This window comes from Cryptomeria japonica, chromosome 3, assembly GCF_030272615.1.
Source record: "Cryptomeria japonica chromosome 3, Sugi_1.0, whole genome shotgun sequence".
NCBI lineage: Eukaryota > Viridiplantae > Streptophyta > Pinopsida > Cupressales > Cupressaceae > Cryptomeria > Cryptomeria japonica.
The window spans coordinates 327164535-327186963 of NC_081407.1; positions in this window are offsets into that span (position 1 = coordinate 327164535).

Here is a 22429-nt window from a genome sequence, read left to right on the forward strand (position 1 = left end):
GTTGGTAGCCTTCAAGATTTTCTTATTTTAACCTTCTTTAAGGAGCTCATGATTTTATGTGAGGCATTTGAATGTTATAGATTGTCTAGCACTACATTAAAAGTAAAAAGTATTTTATGAAGCATGTAAGATAATTTTGGACACTTTATTTTCTCATTTCAGGAAAATATAGAACTCTATAATATAAATATTTTTAAAATATTAAAATCTCTATATCTTTACTTTATTTAACTAAAATTATTTATAAAATGTAAATGTTCTATTTATTTAATTCTTTAAAATAAATAATATTCATAATCAAAACATTCTAGTGACATGCAAACATCAACATAAATTTTTATTTTCTCTAACACATTTCAAAAGAAGTTATTAGCCCCCAATTCTTCTCCAATTGTATTTTTTTTCAAGTCCCATTATTTATTAGTGTGGTTGTGGTGGGGGAAGTGTGAAGAATTTTCTCTTATATATGATATGGTAATATTTGCCTTATAAGGTTGAAGTCTAAAAATTTTAGTGAGACTTCTTTTTTTGAGGTTGTCAAGGTGTATTTTCTTGATACTTGTTAAGTCCACAAGTAATGTCCCCTGAGAAAGTCTGCATGGCAAGCAACGAGAAAATCAAAAGCCACGAACTCCAAAAACTGCAAAAATGATAAGTGTTCCAAAACTGCAAGCAATCTGTACAATCTGAAATTTGTACACTCAACTGAATCCCCTTAAGAATGAGCATCATTTTTCACTGCTCTCTCCCAACTCTCTCCCCCTTTGACATCAATGGCAAAGGGTAGGAATGCGCCAAATCTTATGTACAAATGAATGCAATAATTTACATGAATTTAAAAATGTTTGCATAAGTGAGCTTCAAGAATTTCAAGTACTCATTCCATCCTCTCAGGAAAAAATCTAAAACATTTATTAAGGCACTGAACATATATGCATGAATTACAACACCTTTGAGATTTGATAGCACCGGTTTACCTAAAGCACTAACTACATCCTGTTGAGCTCCAAGTAAGGTGTCCATCTGGGGAGTGATCAGACTTCTTAGTCCTCCCACTCTGCTTAACACTTGCTCTTTTTCCTTATTCAAGCCCTTTATTTTTTCAATGAGATCCATTATTTGAGCTCCAAGGGAACTTGGAAAAACTAAATGAGGAGCAAATGAATGACCAATACTGGCTAGTTTCCCTTCAAGATCTTTTATTTTCTTATCAATATTTGCAGTAAACTTAGGAAAAAAGAGACATGATTTGAATATTTTTCTGCCTTCATCTAATGCATCTTCTACACTCTTCATGGCAGTTCTTAGACTTATTATGTCTTCGTCAACCATCTTCAAACTTTGTTGCAACCACATCTCATTAAACCTCTTCTGAACTAATTCATCTGCAGCCTTTTCTAATTATTCAAAATGAGTCTCAACAGCACTTAGCATATTCTTTAGCTTTTCGAATGGTGAAGCACTGGAATCTTGTCTGAAATCTAGCAAAATCTTCTCCAAAACTTTTGTGGCTAAAGAAATAACTTCTCTTTCCTTAGATTGTGATTTCAACAGGTCCTCACTTGCCTTGATTTGTGCAAGAGTGGCAATTTTAAGTGCTTGAAGAGGTGATAGGGTGCTCAGATCTACCAGACCATGAGAGAAATCATCCTCAACATCCACAATTTGCTTACCTTTGTCGAGAATAGTGACTGCTATCATAATTGTCAGAGCCTTGTCAGTTTGCTCTTCACCCTTCTCTTTCCAAACTTCATCATTTTTATCCTTTTCACCCTCTTTGCCATCGTCTTTATTCTTCCCTGCTTCACCTAACTCCTCATCTATCATCTTAGAAATAGTTTCTATCTCAAGAGGATCCTGCATAACTTCACCAGAGTTGTCAACTACTTAATCATCAGTGGCATCAACTGGAGTTTCCTATTCAATCGAATCAATTTGTACAGATGGCTGATTGTGAGAAAATTTTGTCTATACATGAACCACTGAAGGAGAAGTGTCTTTGCTTGAATGTCCTTCTGGTAGGGAGTCATCCTTCTCTGAAATAACCTGATAATTATTTTCTTTTAAAATTTTCTTCAAAAATCTTCAGTATATTTCACCACTTTGTCTACCCTTCCGAACATTATTTTATTTACTCTATGCTTGCTCCAGAATTTTTCCTTTTCAAGACCCAAAATATTAGGTATTTCTTCTCTTGTTATTTCAGGAGACAACTTTACTAATGTAAATTCTTTCAACCTTTCATCTTCTATAATGGTTGTGTATCTCTGGGCATCCAAGATATCATATAATTATTTTTGGATCATGGATGATATTCAATCAATGCTTTACTAAAAGATTTAATGTAGTGTACAACTACCTCTTCTCTATCTCTCCAAACTTTCTCAGAAGAATGCTCATAATATATAGAAAGGTTCATCAAATTACCTTCATTAACTATTGTATCTACAATCTTCTACAATAGTGAAAGAACCTTCAATCTTACTCGACTTAAGAGCTTCATCTATCTTAGATATTTTATTGTCTGTCTTTGTCCTCTCATATGGATCTCCTTGTGACTTAGCTTTCTTGGCAGGTTGAGCATCACCGGATGTAGGTTTCTGGACTACCCTTGCATAGGTGGAAATATTCTTTACTTCCCGCACCTCTCCATCTGACTCTATTTCCACTTTTGCTGCAACATATTGCCTTGTATATTTATCCTTCTTCCTCTTCTCAGTTCCACCAGTAGATGTTGTTGGTTTAGGCTTGGGTGGATGTATCGTCTTCTGCACACTGAAGGTAGGTGCAAATTTGCTGGGTTTTACTTCAAAGGTGCAGATTTAGAATGCAAGATAGTAAACACATGGGTACTCTATTTTTCTATTAATTAAAACATATCTACTAAATAATATCCTCAAATAAAAGAATAAATCAAGAAAATGTATCAAAATTGTTATGCTAGTGTGTTTTGTTCTCATGTATGGAGTGTTATATACTAGCAACTAGACCTAATATTGCACTTGTAATAAAATTTGTTAATAGGTATATGCAAAAGAGGGAAAGAACATTTACATACTATGAAAAATATTGTTACATTCTTATGTGGCAATGTAGATCATGTAATTTATTATCAAATAAAGGTGGATGAAAAAAGAACTATAAATGTGCAAGGATTTGCAGATTTTGATCAAGTACTAGGGATATTGACTACCAAAGATCCACTATGTTATATATTTGACAGGGATTATATGAACCATTCTCAGTTAAATAATATTGGAGTACAGTACCAATTGTGAGACAAATAGTTGAAATTATCATTATTGTAGGGAAAAAAAGTGAAGTAAGAGTGAAATGATAGAAATTCATTATTGTATAAGAGAGCACTTGAAATTTTCAATAGTGATTTTTTTTTACTTTAAAGGTTGATCGTCTAGATTATAATGCTTTTCCATTATTTTAGTATTTTTTAAGACTATTATGCACAATTGTATTGTATAGGTTTATCAGGCTTATTTTTATCTACATTAATAATCAACCTAGTATAGCTATAGCTTAAATCCTCCAACCTACTATAGCTATAGTTTAAATTATCCATTACTTTAGTTAAAACATGCGGAAAATATAATTCATCTATAGATTAAAAAAGAGATCCTCTTCTTTATTATAAATGAACTTTATTTAATTTTTAATATGGATTCTTTGAAATCTTCGGCTATGGGCTGAATTATTTAGGCTATCATATATTGATCGAGTGAATTGTGTGGCTAAGATCTATAAAATGAGTGGATTATGATTGTTAGAGCTACAAAGTGTTGATAGCCCTCAAGATTTGTTTAGTTTAACCTTCTTTAAGGAGCTCATGATCTTATGTGAAGGCATTTGAATGTTATAGCTTGTCTAGCACTACGTTAAAAGTACAAAGTATTTTATGAAGCATGTAAGATCATTTTGAACACTTTATTTGCTCATTTCAAGAAAATATAAAACTCTATAATATAAATAGTTTAAGAATGTTAAAATTTCTATATCTTTACTTTATTTAACCAAATTTATTTATAAAATGTAAATGTTCTATTTTTTATTTTTTTTAAATAAATAATATTCATAATCCAAAATTTCTAGTAACACCTTTCAAAAGAAGTTATTAGCCCCAATTCTTCTCCAGTTGTATTTTTTTTTCAAGTCCCATTATCTATTAGTGTGGTTATGGTGGGGGAAGTGTGAAGAATTTGCTCTTTATATTATATGGTAATATTTGCCTTTATAAGGTTGAAGTCTAAAAAGTTTCGTGAGACTTCTTTTTTGAGGTTGTCAAGGTGTATTTTCTTGATACTGGTTAGTCCACAAGTAACGTCCCCTGAGAAAGTCTGCATGGCAAGCAACGAGAAAATCAAAAGCCACGAACAAATTCATCGTATCTCATCAAAAAGAGTCACAACCACCCAAATCAACTGCATCTTAACGGTGCAGCCCATCGATTGCATCTTTTCAATGCAAAAGTACACCTTGTGAACACTTAAATATAACAAATCGAAGCTCATGGTTAGGCCATAATCGGCAGTCCAACCATCCTTCCAAACAAAATTTCACCACTCATACATTCCTTTCAAACAAAATTTCACCATTCGTGCATTTGTACATTCTTTTCAAACAAAATTCACTTCAGGTTTCAAATAGCTTATTAATATGCCGGAAGTTTATAAATATGATGGTCCCAAGTATGATATTGAATCCCTGGAATTTCTAAACAAGCCTGATAACTCTCCCATATCCACACCGATCAACTATGATGCACCAGATAATGAAACCCTAGATTATAAAAAGATCGAGTCAATATCAAAAATGTTAAATTATGATATGAATTCCACAATTCAAAACACGCGACCTCTTAACACACTTCCTCTGCCTCTCAATGAGAAGAAGAAAAAGACAGTAGTCTTAGATCTTGATAACACACTTGTGCATGCAAGTTTTACTCCTATCCCACAATATGATTTTCTTATAACAGTTCCTGGCATGGGAGAAAGTGATGATACCCTTACTTACCATGTACAAAAAAGGCCAGGAGTTGATCTTCTATTGCAGAGATTGAGTGAGTACAAATATGAAATTATTGTTTTTACTTCAGCCGAAGAGACCTATGCAGATGCTATACTGAACAAACTTGAGATGGACAACAATATCACCATAGAATTTCGCCTATATAAAGATTCATGCACCATAATGGAAATTCAAAGTAAAGAAGATGATGATGAAAATGAAGGAAAAGGAAATGTGAAGGAACAGAAAGTTGTGATGGTGAAAGACCTTGCTAGGCTTGGGAGGGACCTAAAGAATGTTATCATTGTTGATGATGATCCAGCTGGATATACATTCCAGCCAGAAAATGCTGTTTCTTTGAAGGCATTCAAAGGTGATTTAACAGATCGAGAGCTATGGAAAGTCATGGATTTATGCAGAGTAGCTGTAACATGTGGGGATGTAAGAGAGGCCATTAGAACCCATGCTTTTATTACCACTATAAATGAAAAGTATGCCTGCAGTTTAAGACAAAGACAACTTGAACGTGAGCGCATGCTTTCTGGTGTAAATTTATCCAAAATCAGGAAAACGATTGTTGTGGAATTGTTTGAAGTTTTAGTTTCAACCAGCCAAAGTCCCCTCCAGCATTATGACTTCATTATTAGTTCTGTTACTGAAGATGGAGAAACAGAGACTTTATATGTTTCAATTAGGCCTGGAGTTCTTTACCTTTTCACTGAACTGCGCAAAAACTTTGAAATCATTGTTTTTACTGAAAGCCGACATGAGACTGCAGATGTTATTCTGGGGAAAATTGATGTTAATTTTGACATAAGCAGACGTTTTTATAGAGGTCATTGCAAGAAGGTTGGTGATGGATATGTGAAAGATCTTAAGAAGATTGGTTTGAATTTGTGTAATGCTATGATTGTGGATGTTAATCCTGGTTGCTATAAATCACAGCCTGAGAATGGTATCAGTATAAGAAAGTTTGAACAGCGTAATGTTAATGATAAAGAACTGTATCAGCTTGCTGATTTCTGTAGTGTGGCTGCGAGTTATCAGGATTTAAGGCGTGCTATTTGGTTGAATAGAGGGGCAAACAATGCGGCAAAAGAATCACCCGCTAATGAAGATGGAGATAACGTGAGCGACAAAAGAAGATGGTCATTTTTTTAGGTTGCTAATTTTAGCACCATTGTCTCGCCTGTGATTATATCATCTCTTTACTTCTACTGTGCACACTTTTGAGTGTTGCTATAAATTTGAAATTAATTATTACATCTGCAAAACAAGTTATCATCATGCATTAAATTGGACCTCCTGCTCTTGATAGCTTGTGTTCAAGTTCCTAATTTGAAAATGTATTCTTGATGATATGAGATTGTAGAGATTGTGTTCAATTATATTCTATTCTTGAATTTTTAGATGAAATAGTTTGATCGTCTAAGTATTTTTATGAATGTAATTTTTAAATTTAAGTATTTTTTTTCTTTTTATGTGTATTTCTTTGATCTTTTAAATGAATGATTTCATTGTTGTAATTTTAAGTCTAATTATTCTCTTATTTTATGTTACCAATATGCAACATGTAGTAGATGATATTTTTAAATAGCTCTTGATATGTTCTATTAACCCCCTTTTAATTTTTCAATTAGTTTGACAAATAAATAATTTGATTCTTGAAATATAAATATAAATATTTGTTTTCACAAAAGAATTTAAATGTTAAAATAATTATAAATATTTATAAAAGCTAAAATATCATAGTATTTGTATAAGATAAATCATTATTACAAATATTTCATTTTAGTAATATGTTTGTGCCTAGTTCCTAAATTAAATCTAGAGTATTAACAATGGATAAAAAATGTATAGATCCTTTAAATTGTGTAGATTGATTATTTTCATAAAACATTGAATTATTTCCTATCATCTAAAGAGAAATGGAATTTATTTATATTAAAAAAAGCATAAATTGTATGTAATCATACAATATATAATCATGTCTCATGTAAGAGACGTAATCTTCATAAAAATCTATTCAAGCTCTCCTATTTCCACTATTGGTATAAATTAGTTGATTGAAAAGAATATAAATCTGTTCAAGCTCTCCTTTTATGACTATTGGTATAAAGTAGTTGATTGCAAAGACTATTGCCAAATCTTGAAAGCTCAACCTTGATTTTAGCAATAATTGAAAAGTTGCATCACTGATACCAAAGGTCATTACCAAATTCAAAAAAAAATAATCATAGAGATCATTGCAAATGACCAATAGTTTATTGATTGTCATTTTTATTAAGTTGACAAATAATTTATTGAGTGTCATTTCTATTAAGTTGAATGGTGCTAAATAATAAATTTTATTATTTTTGTTGAACATTTGAAAACATTATAATAGTTCAAATTTGTCTATCAGACATATAAGAATACTTTTGATTGTATTTATTAATTACTTAAAAACTAATATACAAGTAAAAATATACCGTATATGTACATTAATAATTATAGTTAAATGAATCCGGATAAAGCTCCAGGACAGATGGTTTTACTTTTTTATTTTTTCAGAAATGTTGGGATTTTGTGGGAAATGATGTTTTATTGGCTCTCGAAAAAGCTATGAGAAATAGGTTTGTTTTAAAAGAACTTAATACTACAATGATTGCAATTATTCCTAAAAAAAAGGATACTAAGACTTTTGCTGACTTCCACCCCATTGCTTTATGTAACACTTTGTATAAGATATTTACAAAGGCAATTTCCCTTAGGTTGGCAAAAATCTACCTAGGATCATTTCATTGGAGCAAGGTGGTTTTGTTCCTAGAAGGGAGATGACAAAGGGTCAATTGTAGCACATGAGGTGTTGCATTCTATTTCCACCCAAAGAACCCCAACCATGATACTTAAACTAGATATAATGAAGGCTTATGATAGAGTCGAGTGGGAGGCTTTATGTGTTGTTCTTGAGAAGTTAGGTTTTTCCAAGGCCTGGGTCAAATGGATTCGTGCATGTATTTCTTATGCAAGATTCTCGGTTTTAATTAATGGTTCTCCTTGTGATTTTTTCATTTCCTGCAAGGGTTTGAGACAAGGAGATCCCCTTTCTCCCTTTTTGTTTGTTCTCATAGCTGAAACCTTTAGTTGGGCTATTAGGGCTGCTAAAATGGGGGGCTTTGGAAAGGTATAAGGATTCAGAATATTCCCCAAAGTATTTCTCATTGTCTCTTTGCAGATGATACTCTATTATTTGGACATACTTCGTTAGTTGAGGCAAAAGTGATTAAAGGAATAATACATAATTATGCATCATTTTCTGGTTAGAAAGTGAATGGTGATAAATCAAAGATTTTCTTCCTTAATACATCACAACTGGTTCAACATAGGTTGCAATCCTTTTGGGGATTTGAGAATGGAAATCTTCCATGTACTTACCTTGGGATTCCTTTCTTTGTTAAATAGGATAAGATTGGTTTTTGGGATACGATTATTTCGATCATTTCTAAAAGAATTCTCTCATGGAATCATAGATGGTTAACTTTGGCGGGTAAAATTGTTCTCATCAAGTCTGTTTTGAATGTTGTTCTCATATATCTCACATCTGTTTTGAAGTCTCCAAAAGCAGCTATTGTTAGTTTACAAGATACATTTAGAGATTTTCTTTGGAAGAATAATAAAGATGGCAAGAAGAAACTCCCTTTAGTTGCATGGGATAAGGTATGTTTGCCTAAGGAACTGGGGGAACAGGAATTCGGAGTCTGGAGAATCAGAATTTAGCCTTAGGTGCTAAGTTGGAAATTATATGACAAGCCTAGCTCCTTATGGGCATAGATTATGTTTGCCAAATATTTAAATAATGGACCGAGAGAGTACATTTTTAAAGTCTCAAATTTGTCTTTGGATACTGCTATTTGGAATTTCCTTTGTAAATGTAGATCAATTATTTTGCCTCATCTCTCATGGATTTTTCATAATGGTAGAAAGGTCAGATTCTAGGATGAAGTATGGAATGGACACACACCTCTGGTGAATATTAGGGATTGGTCTCCTCTGATCACTGTTCTTTCCTCCCTTTGGGGTGTTTTTGTAGCAGATTATTCTGAAATTGTGACTAGTGGACCCCTTAAGCTAGCTAGATGGAAGTCAATTGATTTCTTAGATGTTGATCAAAGTATGAAATTAGCTTTTGAAAAGATTTTGGGGGATAGAATTGTATTTCTTTCTAATTCTGAGGATGAACTTATTTGGACAAAGAATATTTCTAGTAAGTACACTGTTAAAGATGGTTACAACTATCTTATGGTTGCTAAAGATTTATCATCCTGGCCTTATAAGTTGTTTCGGCATTCGACTTGTCTTCCCTAAGATGGAGTCTTTGCTTGGTTGGCAGTTCAGGACAGAGTCCTTACAGGTATGAGATTGGACAGGCTTGGTATTACTGTTGTTTCCCTTGTGTCCTTTATAACAAAAATTTGGAATCTTCTTCACACTTGTTCCTACATTGTGGTTATGCTTATGAATGTTGGCAGTGGTTGTTTGAGAAGTTAAATATATCCTTTGTTATTGGTAAGGATCTCATTTCCCATTTTAGATCTTGGCCCTTTATGTTTGCCTCATCTTTTTATGCATGCCTTTGGATCATATTTCCATCTATTGTGATTTGGAATGTTTGGCTAGAGCGAAACAACAGGATATTAAAAAAAACAATTTCTCCTATGTCTGAGGTTCTATTAAAACATTGAGTCTTCAATCTTTGAGGTTGTTTTGTTGTTTATTTCTAAGAATTTGGAAAATCTTACTTCTTTTTCGCACTGGGATAGTAGAGTTATTAGTGTTTGGAAGATGTTGTCAGTTTTACCCTCTCATGGTTCAATTTTAAAAAAGAATGATGCAATAGGTAAGAGATGCTCTGCTAAATGGAAACCTCCTCCACAGGGGCACTTTAAACTGAATTTTGATGGGGCCTCTCATAGTAACCCTGGGTCGGCTAGGGTAGGCATGGTAATTTATGATCACAATGCAAATTTTATTCAAGCTAAGTGTCATGCTATTGGTTTTAAAACTAACAATTATGTGGAATTTCATGATTTGTCTTTTGGATTGGATATGGTAATCTCTTCGGGAATTAAGGACTTAATAATTGAAGGTGATTCTATGGTGATTATTCAATGTGTTATGAAAAAAAATCGAATTGTTGGAATTTGCAGTATATACTTGATCTCATTTTACAAAAATTAGAATTGTTTGAATATTTCTTGTTATCCCATTGTTATAGAGAAGTTAATAAGATTGCAGATTATTTGGCAAATTTAGCCATTGATACCAATGCTAATCAGTGAGAGGTGGGTTTTGAGGAAATTCCTTCTAGGGTATGAGAAGGTTTGCAGCAATAGTTACATGATTTTCTTGAGTAATGTTGATGTAAAATTTTATGATGATAATAATTTCCGCTTTCCCATTTCATTTCAAGTATTCATGTTCGTTGTCTGGAGGAGAGTTCGAGCTCATGGTATTTGATACAGTAGTGTTTTTCCAAAGGTTTTTTGATACTTTCTTTTTTGGTAGGAAGGTTTTTGGCTCATGAGATTTGGCACAGGGCTTTGGCAAATTTTGTCTTCTTCCATTGATAGCAGCTGTGGAAACTGATATTATATGTGTTGTGACCGCATTTTGTATGTGGTTTTGGGCGGGGTGTATAAACTGATCTGTTAGATACTATAAGTTTATTTTATGAGTTGTGAGCAGAGGTTTTCTTCCTAAAGTTCTTTCCTCCGATATGCTCTTTGAATCCTATATAAAAAATAAAAAATATTAATAAAAAAGTTTAGTGGAATAATCCACTTTTATAGACAATAGGAGAACCCTGAATATCGTGGCTGCACTCTATCACATTATATCCAGTGCAATGGCTTTGCCACATTTGATTTGCCGCACTGGAGATGTTCTCACCGGTCAATCATAGGATTTGAGAAATGTGTGGCACTCGAGTCAGCGGTCAATGAGCGGCAGAAGGAGAGGAAGATTGAAAGTTGTGGCGGAGAGGCCCTGCAAATCCAATTCCAATTCAGAGTTGCCAAACATGGCGGACATAATGAAGGTAGGCAGTGCCCAAAACGTGCAAGTGAAGGTCAAGTCGTGGGGGGCCGTGTTCGAAGTGAGGGCCATCAGTATGGTAACAGGGGAGGAGATTGGAAGAGCAAATGGCTTCATTACCCTCTGGTTTGGAAGGAAAGGGAAGATATTGCACTTGGAGTCTATACGGATGACCAGGCAAGCATTTACAATGCACACCACCTCTATTTTCGGAATGGGATTGCTGGTGGGCGCAGTCGCCATGCGCCATGGCTTCGATTGCAATTGTAAAACGGCAGAGTTGCTTGCCATCAATGATTCACCCCTTTACCATTCCAAGGTATGTTTCCTGGTTTCTATATGATAGGTTATGCCCATCTCCAGGATACCATAGTAATTGGGGAAGGCAGTTATGCCATAGCTATTATAATTTAGGGCAATGGGGAGATAGTTACAGCCATCCCCTGGGTGCTATCTTGATTTCTATGGCCATTTCCCTGGGTGTCATAGTAATTGGGGAAATGGTAACGGCTCCCTGGGTGCCATATTTACATGGGGATATAATTAAGTGTATCCCTTGGTGCCATAGTTATTGGGGAATCGGGATACAGTTACGGACCATGGCTATTCTCCCGGTGCCCTTCTCATTGGTGATATGGTTATGGGACACAGCTATCCCCTAGGTGCCATATTATCGGGAAGATAATTACAGCCACCCCACATGAGTGCCATAGTTATAAGGGAGATGATTAAGACCTCCTTATTGCCAAGATTATGTGTAAACCACTTTTACTGTTTACGGATGATTGAACTGCAGTCCTTAGGATTGCAAGGTACTTATTTAGACAACTTGAAATAAATACTAGTCAGATATTAGATTTTTGGTTTTCTGTTTTTAATTCTTAATAAGGGTTTTCTTGAATTATTAGATTTTTGGTTTTCTGTTTTTAATTCTTAATAAGGGTTTTCTTGAATTATTATTAGGCTTTTCAAGTTCGCTCCCATCCATCTCATACATTGTCTGTACTCTATGTCTGTTTTTTTCCTAAATATTATAACCAGAGATTTCTATCAGTTTTGCAAGGTACTTATTTAGACAACTTGAAATAAATACTAGTCGGATATTAGCTTTTTCGTTTTCTGTTTTAAATTCTTAGTAAGGGTTTTTTTGAATTTTTATTAGGGTTTTCAAGTTCGCTCCCATCCATCTCATACATTGTCTGTACTATATCTCTGTTTTTCACTATATATTCTAACCAGAGATTTCCATCAGTTTCAATAGATTGGACCAAAGATTTTAGTGATCATTTTGACAGAAAAATATTGTTCACCTAATTGCTTTTCATGTGGAGCTACCCCTCCCTTCGATCGCACCACACACTCATTGCCTCACAGTAGATATGTCAAAACTTCTGTCGGTGCAACATATATTTCAATCAGTGATATGAAATTTTATAGCCCTGGTGGATGGAACTTCTTGTATTGTAACATTTAGTGATGCCCGCCAAGGCAACTAGGTGAAATCTGTAAGTCAATCACTGTTTTTTCATCTTTCGGATTCCTTTTGCTAGATCTAATATGCAGATTAACAGGGATATTAGTTAGTTATCTTAATGGCAGCAGACCAGTCAGACAGTGTCATTATGATAGAGCTGCTTAATGACCACTGCTGACTTATTTCTTAGCTCTAGGGGACTGTATGGGGCGACAAATACACAGCTCCAACTGACCACTTTACTGATTGGGATGGTATTACTGTCTTCTCCCCTTCTTTGAACATGTCATTTTCGGAAGGTGGTGTACCTTTGCTTTAGTATTAGGACTGAATGTACTTTTTTAGTTTTTCTTTCTTTGGCACTGGATGGTAGGAAAGTCTCTTCATCCATGCTTTCTAAGTCACAAGGTTCGAATTCGAATTCAACAGTCATGAAATTTGGATGAAATTCGACAAGGGAAAAATTCGAAAAACAATTCGGATAAAATTTGCCTTCTATAATTTTGTTTATTTTTAAATATATGTATACTTCTAATAAATTATCAGAATAGCGACCCTTGTTGAAGAAAATCTGAGTGCTTTATAGAGGAAATTCGATTAAATTCGATTTTTTTTTATAAAAGTTTGAAATCAGTAAAGTGGTCATTTGGATAGAGATTCCCCAAATTAGTGTTGACATAGCTGACGGGTTGAAAATGAAAGTCACATTTGATACAACAAGGTGGATTGGTGGTGATGAGTACAGTACTTGTGGAGTCAAATCCCTTAAGCAGACAAGGCTTGGATAGGAATCACGTATCTACTAAACAGCTGTAAACCTGGCCGTCAATACCTTGGGGAGTTCAAGAATACAGTGGTCCCTTTTTGTACAGATGATTTAAGTCTAAAACTTCTGTTGAAAAACTTTTAGAGGTGATTCAATTTATCCGATCACATTTTTTCTGTCCCCAATCTCACTGTCCTTTGAAAATCATGCGTATCTTCTTGGTTGATAAATAGATATTTTTTTAAGAGATTTATAATACTCTATAACATGAAACAGTACATTGCCTGCTTGAGCACATCTAATGCATAACTAGTGTAATAAAACCATTATAAATCGTGGCTCATGTTTTACTTAGTGATAGATTGTCTGCTTAAGCACATCTAGTGCATAACTAGCATAATATAACCATTATAAATCGTGGCTCGTGTTTCTGTATAGCTTTCTGCATTGCTCTAGTCAGCCCATTCAGACCTTTCTGCTATTTCCCTGTAAAATAGTTATCAGGTTAGGTTTTATCTTATGCCAATCAAAATAGGTTTTGAGGAGTTTATAGCATTTTATTCCCTTTTTCATCTTTGACTGATTATATAATGGCATCTATCCGTGGACCATCAGTAGATTCTCCTAAAAGCTATGCAAGATACCCAGAGATGACATATTGAGCAATAAGTTTCAAAATGTGAAAATTATTAGAGCTAATCATAAATAACATCCAAAATCAAGTGAGCTCATTAATCTAATTTGACTGTGCAGAGGTTTAAGATATTATACATCACATAGTTCAAAAAATAGCTAATAACTCTCAGGACTTATTAGCTCTTGTGGGTCAGCTAGGCTCTTGAAGGCCTTAATTTGGGCTTGGAGGAAGGGGTTCTGCCTCTCAACCTCATTCTATATTGTGATGGGGTACATGCCAAGGGCATTGCCCCTAGACACTGTGAGGGTTGCTACCCTCAACCCTGCTGGGATCCCACAAGGAGCGCTAACCCTCGACAACCCGTAGACCGCTATGAGAGTGCTGTCCCTTGACCTCATTGGGGGCTCTGACCCCAAACTTCCATGAGTGGCACTGCCTCTTGACCCTATCAGAGGCTCTGCCCCCAAACTTCCACGAGTTGTGCTGTCTCTCAACTCTCTTGGGGGCTGCAGCTCCCAGACCCTCATTCTGGTTTATGAAAAAACAAATTCAAAAAACAATTATTTTGGTCAGTGCTTTCCACAGATGAAATTTATAAAATATGGATATATAATTTATAATCATATGACACTATAATGTGAATTGAACTCATTTCTTACAATGTTATCCCGAGTTTCTGGGACGGGGACGGCAGGGGACAGTGGGATGCATTTCCAAGACAGCAAATTTTTTTGCCAAATTTGGGGACGGCGGGGGATGGCAAACGGGACAGCTATTAAAATATAGGAAATATTTAAAATATATAGGAAAATTTCAAAATTCTAAATGTTCATATGAAAACATGGATAAAGCATGCATACATACATTATATTCATATGAAAACAATAAAACATGGAAATGGCATGTGTATGATACTATGAAAAGTTGAAGACATTTTAGAATGTAAATTCTGAACATACAACATTGTTAATACTCAATAGACAATATGCAATTATGCATTCATCAATCAGAATTTCAATTCATTCACATTGTCAATATGCATATCATAATAGATATTAAAGAAATAACATACAAAATGTCAAAACAAAGAGGTTAAATTTTCCCTACTTCTATCGACGCGGTTTCCCCCCATATTTTTCAACGGGGGTTTTGGGGCAGCACCCCCAAGGTGGGGTCAAGGGGCATCGCCCCTTGCAGGGTCAAGGGGCAGCGTCCATAAAGGTGTTGGGTGTTATTTTTCTATTAACTCGCCGAGTTTGGCGATTTTTGGGCGATTTTCTAATCTCTGTGTCAAAATGCCCAAAGGCTACACTGCTGCCATATAGTTTCATTGTCAAAATTATGAATTAAATTAATGTTATCTTTTAATTTTTTTATTTTAAATAACAATTTGAATTAATAAGGGGCCTACATTAGAAAATTTTAAAAAAAATTTGAAAATACAACTTTTTTTAGTTTTTTAATATTGTTTAGTGGCCTTAGATAAGGGGGACGTCTGGCCGTCCCCGGGACAGATTGGGGACATCCCAGCCATCCCTGGGACATACAGACGTCCCCCAAGGCTAGGGCAGGCATCCCCCCGTTTCGAGGACGTCCCCTAAAAATATAGGGCAATTTGGGGACGGGGGGAAACGTCCCCTGGCCGTCCCCAAGTCCCTGAAACGTCCCTAGGATGGGGACGGGGGTTTTCAGGTCGGGGACGCGTCCCCGAGTAACTCTGATTTTTTATCTATAAATGAAGGAAAAATTATGAATGACCTATGTAAATTCATTTTTGTACATATAATTCAATTAAAAGCACCTGATAACTCATGATATAATTTTCATTAACTGTGATATGTTCTATACATGTATGTGCTTGAACCATGCATGATGAAATGTAAAATCTCTTTTTTTTGTTTGATAGCCGCCCGGGTCCATTAAGCATATCTTCACCAAATTGTTGTATACTAGCTTCCTGCTATGCTATAGATGGCATTTTTGCATGATGTGCTAATTGTGATTGTCCATCATAGATACAAGTTGAACATGCTTTTAAGCATATTTAGGATTGTAAAGAATAAAATACATTTCCTTTTTTTATTTCATCTTTTTTAATCACCATTAATGTAGAATAAGAGGTGATAGAGTACATCTTTTGAGCACATCATCTTCTAAGTTAAAGAAGAGGTTACTTGGAGAACTAAAACAAGAAGAACAGTGTTTTAGAAAGCTTAGTTTCTTCGACAGTCATCTTTTTTATGTTCTGATTCTGCATTGGGCTTTTTGGTGGATCATAAATTAGTATTAGGAAGCTATATCGTCTTCTCTGCTCCTCTGTTCATTGCCTCTGTGTCAGGGCACTATTCATGCTTAGTTCTTTGATTGTTTGTTTATGATTTTGTTCAAATAACAGGCACGGATTCAGAGCCCTGATATTTTCAGTAAAACTGAAAAAGTTAAATCTCATTACAAATCTAGTTGCTTCTTTTTAGTTCAATTATGGGCTTTGGTAAATGCATTTCAATTGGCTTGTTCTTGAGCCATACAATGGTTTACATGTACATTTAGTGTATCAACATTCTTGAGTAGACTCTGTACTTAACAAGTGGACGAGTTTGGCTGCTCTTAAAGTGTTTATGTTTAGTGTTTTTTGCTTTTTCCTTTTTCCTCTTTTTGTACCCTCTCCTTTTTAGTGTTTTTGAGCCTTGTGTCAGCTTTCTTACATCTATTTAGTAATTCAGGTTTGTTATCCTTTCTAATTCTTTTCTCTAGTCAGCTCAGTCTGATGATGGTTCATGGAGTATAATCTGAAACGTTGTTAAAACTAGCAGTTGTAGGTGGAGTGCCTGCAACAAAAGGCCGATAGGTGGGAATTAGTTAGTTGTGATTTGTAAAGAGTAGGTATGTAAAACCATTATACAGAATTAGAGAAAAAAAGAAGTGCAAACTTTATATATCTGAAAAATGTGAAAACTATACACAAAACCAATGTTTTTAGTTGGTCTCAAAGTTTGAAGTTAACCACCCACCAACCACCATGCTACGGAAGGCAGCGTGATGTACAGTACGAAAGAGCAATATAAAGCTGTTATTACAGTGGTATAGCTTGTATGACAATATTTTTTGTTATATAGAATTATAAAAGTAAACTATTTTAGACTGTATAAAACCCAACCAATTTAATATGTTGGTCCCAGAAAATCTTTGGTCCCAGAAAATCAAAATTATCCACCCTCCAACCCCCACGCTGGTATTGTCAACATGTTATACAGCCATTTAAGGTATTTATTTGTGAAGTACATAATTGAAGTTATCTAATATGTTGGTCACAAAGATGAATGAAAGCATTGACGAGTTGTTGATGTTGTATTGTACTGTATTGAGGCTGTGTCGATCATGCATTTTGTTGTTGGACGGTGTTGTAGATTGCATTGAAGTCATCATTGCATACTTGTGAGCATTAAAATTGTATTAGAACATTGTAGGTGCATTAAATAATTGAAAGTGGAAAAAGTTGGAGATGGAAAAGAATAGGAAAAGAAGGCACTCAGAATTGTTGAAAGTTAGGTGGACAATACGTCTGACTAAACTATATTGTGGTTGTTAAATCTGCAAAGAAGCTGAGAAGTACAAACAAAAGTTAGCGTCACTAAAGTGGAAGGTGAAAGAGATTGAGATACCCTTCTATCATGTGTGGTTTAAAACGATCTCTTTTTTGATGGCCTGCAAGGACGAGAACAAGAGAGAAGTATTAGGAAGACATGAGATATTGTAAATGTAGGGAGTAAACATTAGAAAGAGGGTAACAACAAGCAACAAGAATAGTGTGAAGTGTGAATGGAGGTGTTATGTGAACCTGTATTTTTTGAATGTGAACGACAATGAGAAAGGCGAGTATGTATAACTGTAGAACAAGTGGAGAGCAAAAGATATGCGTAGCTGGAAAAGTTTCTTCTTGCGATGGAACCTTTTACATTTGTTGATAACCCTACAAGATGCAAGTGTTATGACGTGTGGAAATGCATGAAAGAAGATATACGCTAAGCTAAAGGGTATAGACGTTGTGCTTGCAGTACCTATGTTGGACGTTTTTGCAAGTGTTTTGCCTTTGTGATCTCAGAAAGCTTAAGCAAATGAGCTTCTTTGTTCTTTCTGGAAATGGTTGATGGACGACCTTGCAATTTGGAGTGCCTCTCATAAGTGAAAGGTGGGTGAATTCGGAGATGTTCAAATGATTTTACTCGAGATAGCATTGTGAACTTGAGACCTTGTTTTTTTGTTTTCCCAAGGTCAATTGTTGCAAAGTCTAGTGTGAGTCCCTGTTATTTGTGGATAGTAATATCCCAAGCCATAGTTAGGTGGATCTGTGTGCGGTTTCCTCTAGTAATTGGTGAAATGGGAACATATTTTGGATTGGCAGCATCCCATGGTGGTCTAGTGTAATGTTGGAAGAGGACAACAACAAATTTTGATAAATCCAGTGGTTTAGAACCTGCATTGTAGACAATCATTTTGATTTGTCCCAAAGAACCATTGACAAGAGCAACTTCAATCCATAAATTTGCAATGAGCATGACTTGTTGCTCTATAGAAAGAAGAATTTCAAATGGGAGTTGCTCATCTTGGTGAGTTTGTTTATCTTTGTGTGTTGCTATGATTGTTGTTGCATGTGCAATGGGTGAGTGCAATTGCTTTAACATTTTAATATTGTGTCAGTTTGAAGCTGCATTGGTTGCAAACAAATATTTTTTTTGGTCGAGACTCAAGCCATGTGTTGAGTGCATCTGCAAAGTTTCTTAGTCTGATTGCAATGGTGTTGTGTTGTGTACATTTAGCAAAATGTTGCAGAATTGCATCTGTGATGGGGAGACCCCTTGTTGGCAGAAAGAAACATCTAAGGTGATGACATCAGTGAAGGAGTGCCATAAAGAGAGCATTGTTTAGTGGGTTGCATACAATGCTTTGTCCATAACTAGGGGCAACTGGCTGAGGTCGCCGACCAGCATAATTGAGAGGCCTGCGAATGGTTCATGCTACCTGGTGGGAAATGCCTGTCTCAATCTATTATCAAATTTGATGAGTAATTGTATGTCAAGGAAACTCATTTCATCAATCAAAATGTATCGTAAATACTTGCATTGCTCTTGAAACATTAATAAGGAATGCCCTCTTAAAGGACGGTATTCTTGAATAGGTATGCAGAGGGCGATATGGATTGTTGTTGCTTGAATGTTATATGCGGATACACATGTTGGTGCAAGCACAAGCAATGGGCATGCTTTTGGATTTAAGCTAATATTTAGGTCATTTCGTATGCAGTCAATAAGAAACGATTTCCTAGTACCCGATGTGCTTTGGATGATGAACTGTAATGGTGAGGCATTCAAATTTTGTGTAGCGTGAGAGGTTATAATATCAAGTGCAAGTTGTTGATTTGCTGCAAGTTCAAAAGTATTGGGGTGACTTGAGTGAATGTTGCCAAGGGTGGCAACTAATTGACTTTTTCAGTTGAAATAAATTGAGGAGCTATGCTATGAAGGAATTCATTAAGCAGGAATGCAATCCAATTAAAGTGGAGGTCATAATCATGCCTGCCAAGCATTTGAAGGGTAGCCACATCAAAGTTGTCTGAAGCTCGCATTTGTGAGAGGAACTCCTACTCATAAAGTTCTTGATCAATGGATTCTGGAATATCTTGCAAGTGTGGGTCTTCATCATTTACAGGAGTGGAATGTTCTTGGATACCATTAACATGTCATCAGATGTAATGAGTGTTATGAAGTTGTTTCCAATTCAGTATAACTTCGTCAGTTGATGTTCCTATGTGCAGAGGAATGTTGCGGAAAGGCTTGTACAAAAGAAATTCACTCCAACAAAAAGATTCAAATGTATTGTCATCTTTTGCAGGCAAGGATTTGAACTGGGGGAAGAGATTTACAATGGCTTTTAGTTTTCTTTTCTGCCATTTACTTGTTTTGCGATGTTGGTTGTATGTATATTGTTGGGCTAAATGAAGCAAAGTGACATTTGATAACTCGGGTGGTCTTTTCATGTAGCTGGAAATGAAAGAAATGCAAGGCTAAGAAGGTTCATCGTAGTTTGTTATATGTTGGAAGATTTTTTTTGCTATCATTGAGGTTGACAAATTGACGTGTGCAGGAGATCAAGGGGAGTTTGAGCAGCATATGGCAAGTTTCCTGAGCACTAATGTCCCTATCAGTAATAATGTCCATCATAAATCTCCGATATGCTAAGAGAATTGTATCTTTTGTATTTGTTGATGCAACAATTTGTTGAGCATGTCAATATAGCTCTCTGATTTGCGTTCAGTTTTTTATGCATATTTAGAAATATATTGGAGCACTGCCTTTTTTGAGCAAACAGGCTGGCAATCAACATTTGCCCTCCATATGGCTAGCATGGTTGGGTTGTGAACATTAAGACGACTATCATTCCTTGCTGGTTTGTAGCATGGGCTATTATTATGGTCTATTATCAATGTTGAATTTTGTTGTTCAGTCCAAGGTGCTTTGTAACGACATTTGAGAGTTGTGTTCTTCTTTTTCAAGCAAGTAAACTTCGAACACTTTGTATGACACTAAACAACATTCACCTATTCAGTGTAGTCTGTGGAAGGATCAGATCTTAAAATGACATCTCTCTTTGACAGGCATGGATCTGAAACAATAGGTTTATATTGCCTATTTGATTGGTCGGCTTCATTGTGTGGATTCCATGTTGTGATGTATTGGTCAAAGAAGGTTTTAGTTGATTGAACGCTTTCATGATCTATCCAATCAAGGTTGTCGATATTAGGTGCATTTGGCAACCATAGAAAGCCATGTATGTGTGCGGACCCTCGGTGTTGTCATTCATACCTATCCCAATGGCCGGTTGCATGCAAGAGATTAACAATTACTTCATCACGAAATATTTGAAATCGTAGATGCAAGTATAAAGCGGTTATATGCGGGTTATTGACATGATTCTCAATACATTGTTTTCTAGTGGGTTGTAAAATATTTGGAAGAGTGTTTGGGAACATTTTGTGCAGGTCAGGCCATTTTGTATCAGTCGAGCTTAACATGAAAAAAAGCATTGGTGGTCCCAATTGTTCTATCATTGTGGTGAGGTCCCTATGTAGTTTTCTCAAAAATGCACATGTGTCGCGTAAGGAGGCAGCATAGCGCATGATGTGGTTAGGCAATTCATTTGAAGGTGTGTTTTGCAAGTGCTCCTTCAGTGCCTAAACATTGGCTGGAAGAGAATCTTCCAAATTTGTCTTTATGAAAACAGCCGCTGATTGTTGGGAGTGGTGCCTCATCATAAGATTGTAGATATAATATCTAAATCGCACATGTTGACCAAATCTTTGATCATGATATTTAATCAAGTGCAAAAAATATTCATGCAAATGTACATGTTCTTCTCTATCTTGAAGTGGTGAAGCCAATCCATTAGGAAATAATGTTGGAAATGCCATTGGAAGTAAACCTTTTGTATTGTATTCATTAATAGGTGACGAACTAATTTGTGGCCAAGGGATGACATTGTTCTAGGTAGTATCCAGATGTAGAAATGTCCTAATTGCATCTAGTTCCGGCATTGAGGATGGAAGTTGTGGAATAAATGATGAAGTGTTTTCCATTGCATCTTCAACATGGTCAGTGGAGGCTGCATCGTCATTTTTCTGTATAGGTTGTTCCTGAGGTGTGTGAACTCTGTAACAAATCTGAAACATCGGTTCTTGTTTTAGGTAAGGGTTGTAGTGCAGCAATATCAATGAGTACATCTTTGTAATATTAGTCATGTTGAATTTTGTAACTCAATGCATTCATGACATGATACTTATTGACGTAATAGTCATAACTTAGCCCTCTCAAATTAGTTCTACGAACAATAAGGACTTCTAAATCTTGTATTTTTCGTGGCAAGGAAATAGCAATTTCTGAAATGTTTTGTGGGAAGTTAATGGTGTGGCTTGTATATTTATATTGGCCTCCCCTTGCATGAGTAACTTGCAAAGCAGGAGCAACCCTTGCTATGAGCATTCTTTCTATTTGGGAAAGACACTTTAAAATAAAAGGTTGCTCACCTGGGCCCATATTGTTTGATGAAGAGAAACAGTGAATGCCTCTCTCAGTAGAACATCTCATGCAAATAGCATGCTATGCACGTTTAATAATCATTCCCACATAGCATTCTTTACAAACAGAACATGTTTCTAGGAGTCCCTACTTGTGAATCTTTTTTCGAAAGGTAGACAATGTGTGTTGGAATGTAGGAGTGTGGAGGATGAGCTCAGGAGAAATGCAAGGTGTTTGGGGAACATTGTTCAGCTGAGGGTCATCGGTTTGCATTCCCAACAATGTTTGGAAGCCAGTATCGGGTGGTTGTTGCACGTGTCGTTTCATTTGTCGTTTGTTGGAGATATTCACCCTATTCTTTGCATAGTAAATTCTATTTGTTTGCT